This window comes from Phyllostomus hastatus, unplaced genomic scaffold, assembly GCF_019186645.2.
Source record: "Phyllostomus hastatus isolate PE091 unplaced genomic scaffold, TTU_PhHast_1.1 phas_scaffold_21, whole genome shotgun sequence".
In the NCBI taxonomy this organism is placed as follows: domain Eukaryota; kingdom Metazoa; phylum Chordata; class Mammalia; order Chiroptera; family Phyllostomidae; genus Phyllostomus; species Phyllostomus hastatus.
In genome coordinates, this window is record NW_025334017.1 from 42,891,554 (window position 1) to 42,902,053 (window position 10,500).

Here is a 10,500-nt window from a genome sequence, read left to right on the forward strand (position 1 = left end):
GCTGAGATTCTCTTCAAGTGGGCATTCATCATTCCAAACATTTTTGAAGTACCTACCAGGTGAAGTACCTAACATTGCGCCCATCCAGCTGAATTCTCATAGCAGCCCCACGAAGCAGGTTCATGGAACTCGGTGTTTCGCAAGTCACCCACGCTGGGAGAGCGGTGGGATTGGCTCCAGGTCCCTGTAGTTGGAGAGCAGCGGAGCTGGGCGTGAACCCCAGGTTGCCTGGCTCCGAAGCCCAGCGCTTGGCCACTCTGAGCCTCAGTCTGCGCATCTGTGAAAAGGGACTGACAATAACAACTTCCCTAGGTTGCGGGGAGTTAAATGGGATGGCACGTGTGTAGAACCAGCACGGAGCAGGACCCAGGAGAGAGCTATCACTGTAGTTATTGTCATCACAGTCCTTTTTGAAGGCATAGGGAAGGAACTTTGTGGCGTGCTCAGGAGCTGCAAACAGTGTGATGTAAGTGTAACAAGGCCTGAATGTGCAGGATCGGGGCGCAGGAAGGATTGGGTGAAGGCGTGGGCAGGGGTTGTAATACTCTGCTGAATTCAGAGATGCGGGGGATGGGGGGTGTGGGGGTGGGGGCAGGGGTCTGGCTCCTCCCGGGCATGTGTCTCCGCCCCCGGGATGCAGTCAGACGGAGAGGGTCATTCTGGCCGCTGACCTCGGCTCGTGCAAGCAGGTCCTGACAGGGTGGACAGACCTGGGGATGATGTCTGAGAAAACCGCTGGCAAGTCATCACTGAGGGACCTGGTCCGTTTCCCTGACGATGGCAGGTAGAGGCCCGGCATCTCAGTCCGTGGGGACTGCAAACAAAGTACCGCAGACCGAGGGACTTAAACAACACACGTGTATTTCTTACGGTTCTGGAGGCCCGGATGTCTGAGGTCAGGGCCCCGCCAGATCTGGTGTCCCAGGAGGACCCCCTTCCCCGCTCATAGATAGCCGTCTGGTCTGTGCCCTCACAGGACAGAAGTGGGGGTGTAGCTCTCTGGAGTCCTGATTAGAGGGGCACTCATCTCATTCCTGGAGGGCCCCCTGCCCTCAGGACTTCCCAAAGACTCCTCTCCCCTTAGGAGGGCTAGATTTCAATGTCTGAATGGGGGTGAGGGGGGCACAGACCCTCGGTCCATGACACCTAGCACTCGGTGAAGAGTGCTGGTCCTGAGACCAGGAGGGCCAGCCTGCAGTTTCCAGCTGCGCTTCCCTGGGCGAGTCCTTCCCCTTCTGACTCCTTTCACATGCTCCTCTGGCAAAAGGGAGTGACAATGTTATCTGCAGTTGATAAGACTACAGGAGATCGTGAACTTTTTAAAAACTGATTTCCAGAGAGAGAGGAAGAGAGAGCAAGGGAGGTCCGCTGTCCCACCCGTCCATGCATTCACAGGTTGTCCGCTGCAGGGCCCTGACCCGGGATCCGCCCTGCAACCTGGGTGCGTTGGGACAATGCTCTAACGAACTGTGCTGCCCTGCCAGGCCCGAGGCACTGAGCTGTGGATGCTTTGCGAGCTCTGAAACAGCGTGCGCATTTCCGTGTCAGTCTTAGAATCCCCCTTCCCCATAGCAGTGCCGTCCACACAGCTCCTAAGCCAGGTGGCCGGCCATTCCATCATAAATGCAAGAGTGCCTCAGAAGCAGGCATTTCCCTGCCGAGGGGTCTGCTGCAGAAGGAGGCAGAACGTCGAGAGACGGGGGACTCCATTTTTGTCCTGCTGGTTAATATGTTGCAGTTGAGCAGCGTCCATCCCCCACAGGGATAAAAGCAGACTCGGTAACGTTCTACTCTACTCACCCGGTCCTCAGGGTCCCCGCACCGCCAGACATCCAAAGGCAAAAGACTAAAGGGAGGGGCCTCCAAGCCTGAGACGGCACGGCGGGGGGGGGGGTGGCGGCTGCTGTCCTGGAACCACAGGGGGCCACGTGGGAGGGGCTGGTGGGGGGGCACTCAGGAAGCCCCTTCAGGGTGGGGAATCCCACCCTGGGAGGTGGAGGGGGGGGGAACAGCGATCCCCACCTGGGCACAAAGAACTGGCAGCTTCAGAACTAGTGAGTGTTGGCTTCTGGGGACTGGTGGCTGGGGTGGAGGGTGTGGGGGGGAACTGCTTAGTGGGTATGAGGTTTCCTTTCGGGGTGACAAAAACATGCCGGACTAGATCAAGGCGGTGAATGTAGTGACTGCCAGTGAACTGTTCACTTGAAAATGGTGACCCGTAGGTGGTGAGAATTTCACCTTAATTTAAAGACAAAGAAGGAAGGAAGGAAAGTTTGGTGGTGGTGGGGTGGGGGGAAGCTAGTCAGCGGGATCTCTAGTGTATTTTCGGTATTTCAGTGTATCCACAATAGGGCTGTACAGACGACTCAGAATGTCAGAATCTTAGCAACGGGGCGCGGTCCTTCCTGGCGAGCAGAGCAGCAGTTTATAGGAGCGATCCTTCAGCACTGGAAAGTGAAAGGAATTCGTGCCGAATACTGCAGTTTTGGTGGTGTTGTAACTTAATTCGTGCTCCGGGTCAAAGAGGGTGGCAGAGTGAGCAAGCTCAGGGGGTTGAGTTGGAGAGACCTGAATCCACAGCCAGCCCTTCGTTCCCACCAGCTGCTGGGTCTGGGTGTCACCTGTGCCTCGTGCGTCCTCATTCCATGAACTGGGGGGACGATGACATCTCTGCCATCGGATGGTCACGGGACCGGGGGAGATTGCATGGTGGGGTGTCACCTGGAAGGTGCTTCAGAAATGGCTGTCATTGTTACTTTTGTTACTGTAGGGCACACACAACCTCTCAGAACATTGGGGGGGCAGAGTGGACCAAAGGCGTTCTCGGGGGAACTGCAGAACCACAGCGCAGGGAGCACTGGTGCCCAGGACCAGCCCCAACGACGGAGCACCTACAGGGCGGCGTTTCCCTGTGCCTGGCGCCTTCTGCTTGGAAGGTGCCATGATGGGGAGGAGGCATGGGGTGTCACAGTACATTAGGAAGTGACAGTCACCCCTGAGAGCAAGAGGGCAGTGTGACAATATGCCTTGGGATCGTTTAGTGGGGAGGAGACCAGCCCTGCACACTCTTTTAGGAGCCTAAGTCCTTAAGAACAGCTGGGAAATGCAATTTGTTTTCTTTTTTTTTTTTAAGGTTTCTTTTCTTTGTTAAGTTTTTAGAGAGAGGGGAACAGAGGGGAAAAAGAGGAAGACAAACATTGGTGTGTGAAAGAAACATCGATTGGTTGCCTCTTGCAGGCCCCCAGCTGGGGACCCGGTCCACAACCCAGGCATGTGCCCTGCCCAGGAATCAAACCAGGGACCTTTCAGTTCACAGACTGGCGCTCCATCCACTGAGCCACACCAGCCAGGGCACGATTGGTTTGAGAGACACTGCTGCGACACAGTTACGTCCAGAGGGTTCACTGTGGAAACAGGTCAACTTTTGTGGTCCAGAAAACTCAAGGAAGTGGAGGGGTGATCTTGGATCGGCGATATGTTCAGGGCGAAGTCCAGTGGCCCCAGGTGGGAAGGGACAGACGTGTCCCCGCTCCGGTGGCACTGAAATGAAACACCCCAGACCACAAGCAGAGGGGTGCGTGCACTCACACCCCCTCTCGGATGCACGCACACCCACGTGCGTACACACACGGGGAGGGAGAGTGTCCGCGGGCGTCACTGTTTCTATTAGGAAAGCGGTAGGCCGTGCTCATCAGAGAAAACACAAGGAGGCTGCTGGGGGGAGACACGGGCTCCTCTGGAGCCCGGTGCTGGGGCAGAGCCCTGCGGGGACTCGGAACCGCCGGAGAGGCGGCACGTGGGCCCCAGCGCAAACCAAGCCTGAGACGTAACGGGAGGCAAAACAATGACCACACTGAAACTGCCCTAATTCGGCGCGCTGTGAGAAGGCAGGGCTCTGCGGGAAAGACGGTCCTGCTGGGAAAATCGAAGGCAGCAGGGAAAGAGGACGACCGAGCACGACCTGGCCCGACTCCGTGACAGAAGTCCTCGGCGCGCCCCTGCAGGGGTGGGGCAGGCCGTGAGGGCAGGACGTGTGAACGTCACTCATTCACAGGGTCGCCAGGAGGCGGAGCCGACTCAATGGCTAGTAACATACACTTCGTCTTTTATCTCTTTTTTCTCCCTGAAGTTAACTGGACTGGGCCTGAAAAATGTGGGTGTGCATGGCTGTGTGTGCGCACACGCGCACACACACGCACACACATACACACACACAGGTGGTGGAAGGTTCTAGTTGGAAGCATTTTGGCTGCTTTACAATCTAACTTGATTTGCTTTAATAGTCGAGGGTTTGGGAGGCAAGATCTGGCGCTCACTCCCCCAGATCTCTCAGCCTCAGTTTACTGATCAGTAAAACGGGCACAGCCACCGTCCAGCCCATGGGCCTGGTGCGTGAGGATTCCTAGACCACACCGCTCCAGTCTGCCACTCCGCACAGGGCGCGCGGGGCATTTACCCGTGAGGCCGGTGCTCACGGCTCTTCTTTCATTATCACTATTTGGAGGTGAAAGGGCACGTGTAAGAATTAGTCTTCTTCATTCATGCAAAAGGAAAAGCCCCCTGAGGGTTCTGAGGAAAGTGATCTCTAGTGAAAGTTTTGGTTCTTCATGCAAATGAAAACCAAGGTGTGTCAGGCAGTACAGATAATCCTCAAAAGATAAATGTCACATGTACTTGTACCACTTACCTTTGACACGTAGGATGCTGGCACTACGTTGCTGTCGCTTTTCGTTTCCATGTAGGATTACAGGCTGCTCCGCCTCCCCCCCAGACCGTCCCCTGAGCACCAGCTCCGTTTGGAGGGCGGGTGCGGGCCCGGCCTGGGAACACCACCAGGAAGAAGACTCCACAGTCCCACGGGGCTCTCAGGTTTGCAGGGGGACTTCACACACATTCTCCTCAACCCTCAAACCCCAGTGCCCAGGGCGAGGCAGGGGCAGTCAGTGCCACCTGACAGCCAAGGAAATGGCAGCCAGGAGCCCACGTGACCTTCCCAAAGTCATCTGTTCCCGTAGCAGAAGCTGAACTTGAACCTGGTCTCCGGACTGTAAGCCTGTGGTTAGTTCCATTACGAGAACTGACTCTAGAATTCAAATTCACCCTTAGGGACCTAGTAACCCAGTCGCCTGGAAACCACCTTAACGTGATAGTCGGGATCACCAGCAGGAAGAGGTTTGCCAATACAGACGGATCTGGGGGTCCTTCTGGCCCAGGCGGGGTAGCAGGGACTGGACTTATCCTCCAGCCTTAAACAAGTAGAAAAAAAAACAACCTGTTTCGAGACATTGGAAAGTAGGCAGCGAGGACAGCGAATCCTGAGAGAGGAACGGTGGTTGTGAATCATTACTGGAGAGAACGGTGCATAGTTCTTTCTGTGCACAAAAAGAAAAAAAAATACCTTTATAAAGAAAGAGTGAGATAGATTCTTAAAGTCATCCTAGTCCCCCTTGACATTTTCATTTTACAGTTAAAAAAAAAAAAAACGTGAAACTTTGCCCTGGCTGGTGTGGCTCAGTGGGTTGGGCGTCATCCTGTAACTGAAAGGTCACCAGTTCGATTCCCGGTCAGGGTACATGCCTAGGTTTCAAGGGCCAAAACCGGAGTTGAATGGGAGGCATCGATGTTTCTCTTTCACAATGATGTTTCTCCCCCTCCCTCTCTCTCTCTCTCTCTCTCTCCCTCTTCCCCTTGTGCTAAAAATCAGTGAACACATCCTCAAATGAGAATTAATTCAATTTTTTTTATTTCTTGGAAAGACTTTATTTATTTATTTTTAGAGAGGGGCACGCGGTGGAGAGGGAGGGAGAGAAACACCCAATGAGGGTTGCCTCTCACACTCCCCCCTCAGGGGACCCAGCCTGCCGTCCATTAGGCCGGGTCTGTGCAGGCAGCTCTTTGCCGCTGGAATGTCCCTTCCTCGCCTGGCTACCCAGCTCGGGCACGTCATGGCCTCCCCGCCTGGGCCAGCTTAGTCTCTCTCTCTACATTCTCGGTCAGAGCTGACATCTTGCCATCTTTGCCTCAGACTGACTTTCCTTGCTTCCTTCCGTCCTTCCTTCTTCCCTCCCTTCCTCCTCCTCCCTCTGCCCCCGCCCCCACCGCTCTCCCTCCCTTCTTTCCGGGAGGAAGAGGACAGACAGGGGAAGCCCTACATCACCTCCATGCCCGTCAGCCCCTCGCTCCTGGGAGAGAACCACTGCCCTGAGTTTGCAGTTGCCCATCCCTGGGCATCCACACCCAACACGCAGAATTTCTTAGAGATCAGCAGCTTCGTATAAAGGCTTTCATTCCTGTGACTCCTTCTGCAACTTTCTTTTTTGCTCAACGGCGTTCGTTCGTGTTTCTGCATGTCGCCCAGGCCTACTCATTCCGTGATTCACTGTGCTCACCACCGGCACGTGAAACCCCTGGAGTCCTCCTGTCTCCCCCACTCTGCGCGCCGCCCCCAGATGAGAGGGCAAGCCCTCGGGGAGTGGGGTCCCTGCGGGGGTCGGAACAGTGCCCGGTGCACAGCGCCCGGAGAGACCAGCAGGCCCGTTCCGACACGCGGTCAGCACTGTAGACTCTTCCGCTGGGTAGACGCACCACTGTTGTTTTGTCCACGCCTCTGTGGGTGTTCCAATACTCTGGTCTTTCGAGGGCGCTCTTTTGCAGGGGTGTTCTCCTCTGCATGTCCGTGTGCACGGGCAGGACAGAGTCTTTTTCACCCAGGGGTACAGGGGCTGAGCGATAGGTACATATGCGTAGCTTCCAACGTATTAACTACTACTACCTGCCTTCCAAAGTGGTGATGCCAAGACTCGTGACTGCCGGTTTATTGTATGTTTTATATATAATATGTCATACAATACATAAACTATATTACACGTGTAGTTTATCTATAATATATGAAATATACTGTGTGTGTGAGTGTGTGTATCATGTTTTATAAAAGCACAGCTGTGTAGTTCCGGCCCCAGAACCAGGGCACTCAGATCCTTCCAGGATTTTTCCACGTGTAAGTTGTGTACACAACAGAGACCTTTCTCTTTGGTCACATGGGGAACTTCCCATGTCTTCTGCTTGACAACTGCCAGCACTTCATGGTCACGATGCCCCTGGGTTTTGAACACCAGCCCCCTCTCGGTGGTTGTTAGCTTGGGCTCTGCAACAGCATATATTAAGCTCATTTGCGTGTTCCGTAGTTCTGTCTCTTTCTTTCTTTCTTTTTTTTTTTTTGTGGCTACATACTATTTTATTGGGTGGATGTACCATAATTAACGAGTCACATGTATTTTTAAAATAACAGCATAGTACAAATCTTTTATTTTTCTTAGGAAAAATTCCCGGGAGTTGGCGTTTTGGTCAGCGCATTAATATTTTTGCTGCCTCTTATGTATTGCCAGAAGGGTTATTATTATTTAGACCCCCCCTCCTGGAAACAGCTCCATGGACGTGTTGCAGGCATTGGCTTTGCTGACTCGACTCGGAGGGGCCCCGCCGGCCCAGATGGTGTTTATTATCCTCTGTGTCCCTGGGGCCTGGCACGTAGTAAGTGCCCAGTAAATGCTCTCGAAAGAAAGCAAGGCTCACGGGAAGAGGGTTGGGTGTGAGACCAGGAAGACGGGTCTCTGGGCACCAGGAGACCCATTGCCTCAAGCTGGGAGCGGGCTACAGACCTGCTAAGCAAGACTCTCATTCTCGAGGGCCACCTGGGGGCCTGCCTCCTGCTCTGCTCCTGGTTGCTGCACGCAGCGCTGGCCAGAGCCTGGAGCAAGCCCAGGCCGGCTGCTGCTAATCTGGGAGCCGCTGGTCAAGAGCACAGGGTGGAGTTCACAGATCACAGGGGTGTGACCACAAGGGATTTGAGGAAGCGGGCCACCTGGGCGGCTTCTGACTCAGGCTGCCTGCGCTCCAGCTGGGTGACTTTGGGAGAGCGGTTTAAGCTCTCTCTGTGAGAGACAGCAGATCCCCCCACGCCCTCCCCACAAAGAAGTCCACGTCCTTATTCCTGGGACCTGGGACCACATTATCTGACACAGCAAAAGAGACTTGGCGGACATGAGTGGGGATCTTGAGGTGGGTGGCTGTGGGCTAAGGAGAGAGAGAGCCAGGCCTGACATTTTGGGTGGCAGAGGCCACCGGGACCCAGGGCACTCCCACCTAAGTGCTTCTTTTGCTTTACTGTCCACATGCTGGTTGGGTTTTGTTTTTTTTTAATTGAAATACGTGAAAGTTATGTTCCAAAGGCCAGTCTGTGACCACCCGCCTCACCGTCACCTGGGTGGGTTTGCTAAAAGCGCAGATGCCGGGCGCCTCCCGCTGACTCAGCATCTCCCTGGCTGGGTTGCCCGCCAGGTGCTCATGCTTCACGCTCCAGCGTCTTCGTTTTCCCCAAAGGTGAAGTAGAGGGAAAGCCAAGATGCAGAGGGTGGACAGGGGGGAACGGGCTGGCTGCCAGGGGAGCAGGGAGGGCTCCCCGAGGACATCCTGCCCCCGAGGGCACCATGGGGCCCTGGGGAGCAGCACCTGCCCGCTGCGGCTGGTGTGTCGGAGCTGGGAGGACCCTGCCTTGCAGGGAGGGCTCCCGGAGCAGAGGTGCTGCCCCCATCGCGATGCCAGCATTCCCAAGCCTGACTCAGAGAAGGGAGTGACTTACTGTTCAGGGCCCCAGGGGCACAGATGAGGAACTTCTCTTACAGTTTTGTTTTTATTTTTAAACTCACAGCTCAGCCTTTGGCACTGTGTCCGAGCCTCCCTGCAGCCCTGCCCTGGCACCCCAGGAAGCGCCTTTGTGAAAGGGGGCACAGCGGCTTCAGAGCCACCAGAGCCACAGCCCCCAGGACCCCAGGCCACCTGCCCCTCCCCCGCAGGCCACTTGGCAACCTGGCTTTGGAAGCAAACTGGCTGTGGGAGGGCTCAGGGCCACAGAAGGCGCCTCGGGGCTCCCCTCTGTGGGTGGGGTGCGGGGTGCTGTGGGGGAGACTCAGAAACTCCTTCCTGGGCCAAAGGGCTGTTTCCTCTCGAAAGAAGAGAAGAAGGACACTTTCTTTTGGTTTCAATTGTCGGTAAAGTTCTTACTGGCCCAAGAAGCTGAGAACACGTCTGTTTGTCTCTTTTGTGATTACCATGAAAAGCCCTTTCACCCTCCGCACTGCCCGAGGAGGAAGCAGGTTCACGCTTCCGCCGCTGCGAGCAGCTGTGAGCCACGGAGAACCCTCTGGAGGTGGAGGGGGAGGGGGAGGGGGCCGTGCCAGGCGCTGCGGCTGGGACGGCAGGGTGAGGGCGGGTTATCGTTTCTGGAGCCCTTAGTTTATCCCAGTAAATCCGTCACCCATTTTATTTTTAAAATATTTATCAAAGTAAAATGTGCACAGTCAAGGATTATACAGGAGGGCCTCTTCTACAATGTCCCAAGTCGTCTGTCTGCCGTCCCTCTTGCGAGGGCAGCGGTGGCGTCCCCAGTTCATGGACAGCACCGCTAGGGCTCAGAGAGGCCGGCCGACTGGCCCACATTCACTCGGTCACGAGGGGACCGTGCGGCATTGAACGTGGGGCCGGAGAACCCAAAGTCCATATCGGTGTTTGCAGACGCCTGAGCAATGCTTAGCTCCGCCTGGAAACAGTGTTACCGAGAAAACCCAAAGGTTGCCTCGCATACTTCGCTCATTTGCCTGGCTTCCGAAGGCTTTGGGGTCTGTGATTTCTGACGTTTCCATCGTCTTGAAGACGTGCCCATGTTGGAAAGGATGGAAGGAAAAGATAACCCACAGAACAGAACAAAGTGTTGGCAAATCATGCATGTGCTAAGAAACCTGTATCTAGAACATAGCACAAATGGCTACAGCTCAATAGCAAGAGGACACATAATCCAATTGTAAAATGGTCCAAGTTTCTATTTGCCACTTCTCCAGGGATCCCATGAAAGATGTTGGGCATCATTAGTCATCGGAGAAATGCAAATCAGGGCCGCAGGGAGGCCCCCCTCACTGCCCCTTGTCTGGCTGCACTAGCAAAACGGGCGGATAAACGCAGTGGTGCCGGGGAGTGGAGGAACCGGACCCCTCCGCCCGCTGCTGGGAGTGTCACGTGGCGCCCCGCTTCCGAGAACCATCCGCCGGCTTCTCGGATAAGGACCCCTGGAGCCACCCTGTGACCCAGCAACCCAACTCCTGGCTATACCTACGCGAGAGGGGAAAACAGATGCCCCCACGAAAACGTGATCACAAACACGCACAGCGGCATTACTGGCGCTAGTCAGCACGGTGGAAACAACCCAAACATTCGCCAGTGGATAAACAAAACGAAGTGTGTGCGTGCAGGGAGTGCCGCTTGGCCGTGAAGGGAGAGGAAGTACTGACGCGAGCTGCAGCACGCATGAGCCTTGGAAACGCCATGCGAAGTAAAGAAGCCATCGCGGGGGACCACGGGGTGGGTGGTTCCACTGGTGTGGCATTGCCACAAGAGACAGACTACAGAGACAGGAAGGGTACTAGCGGTTCTCAGGGGTTGGGGAAAATG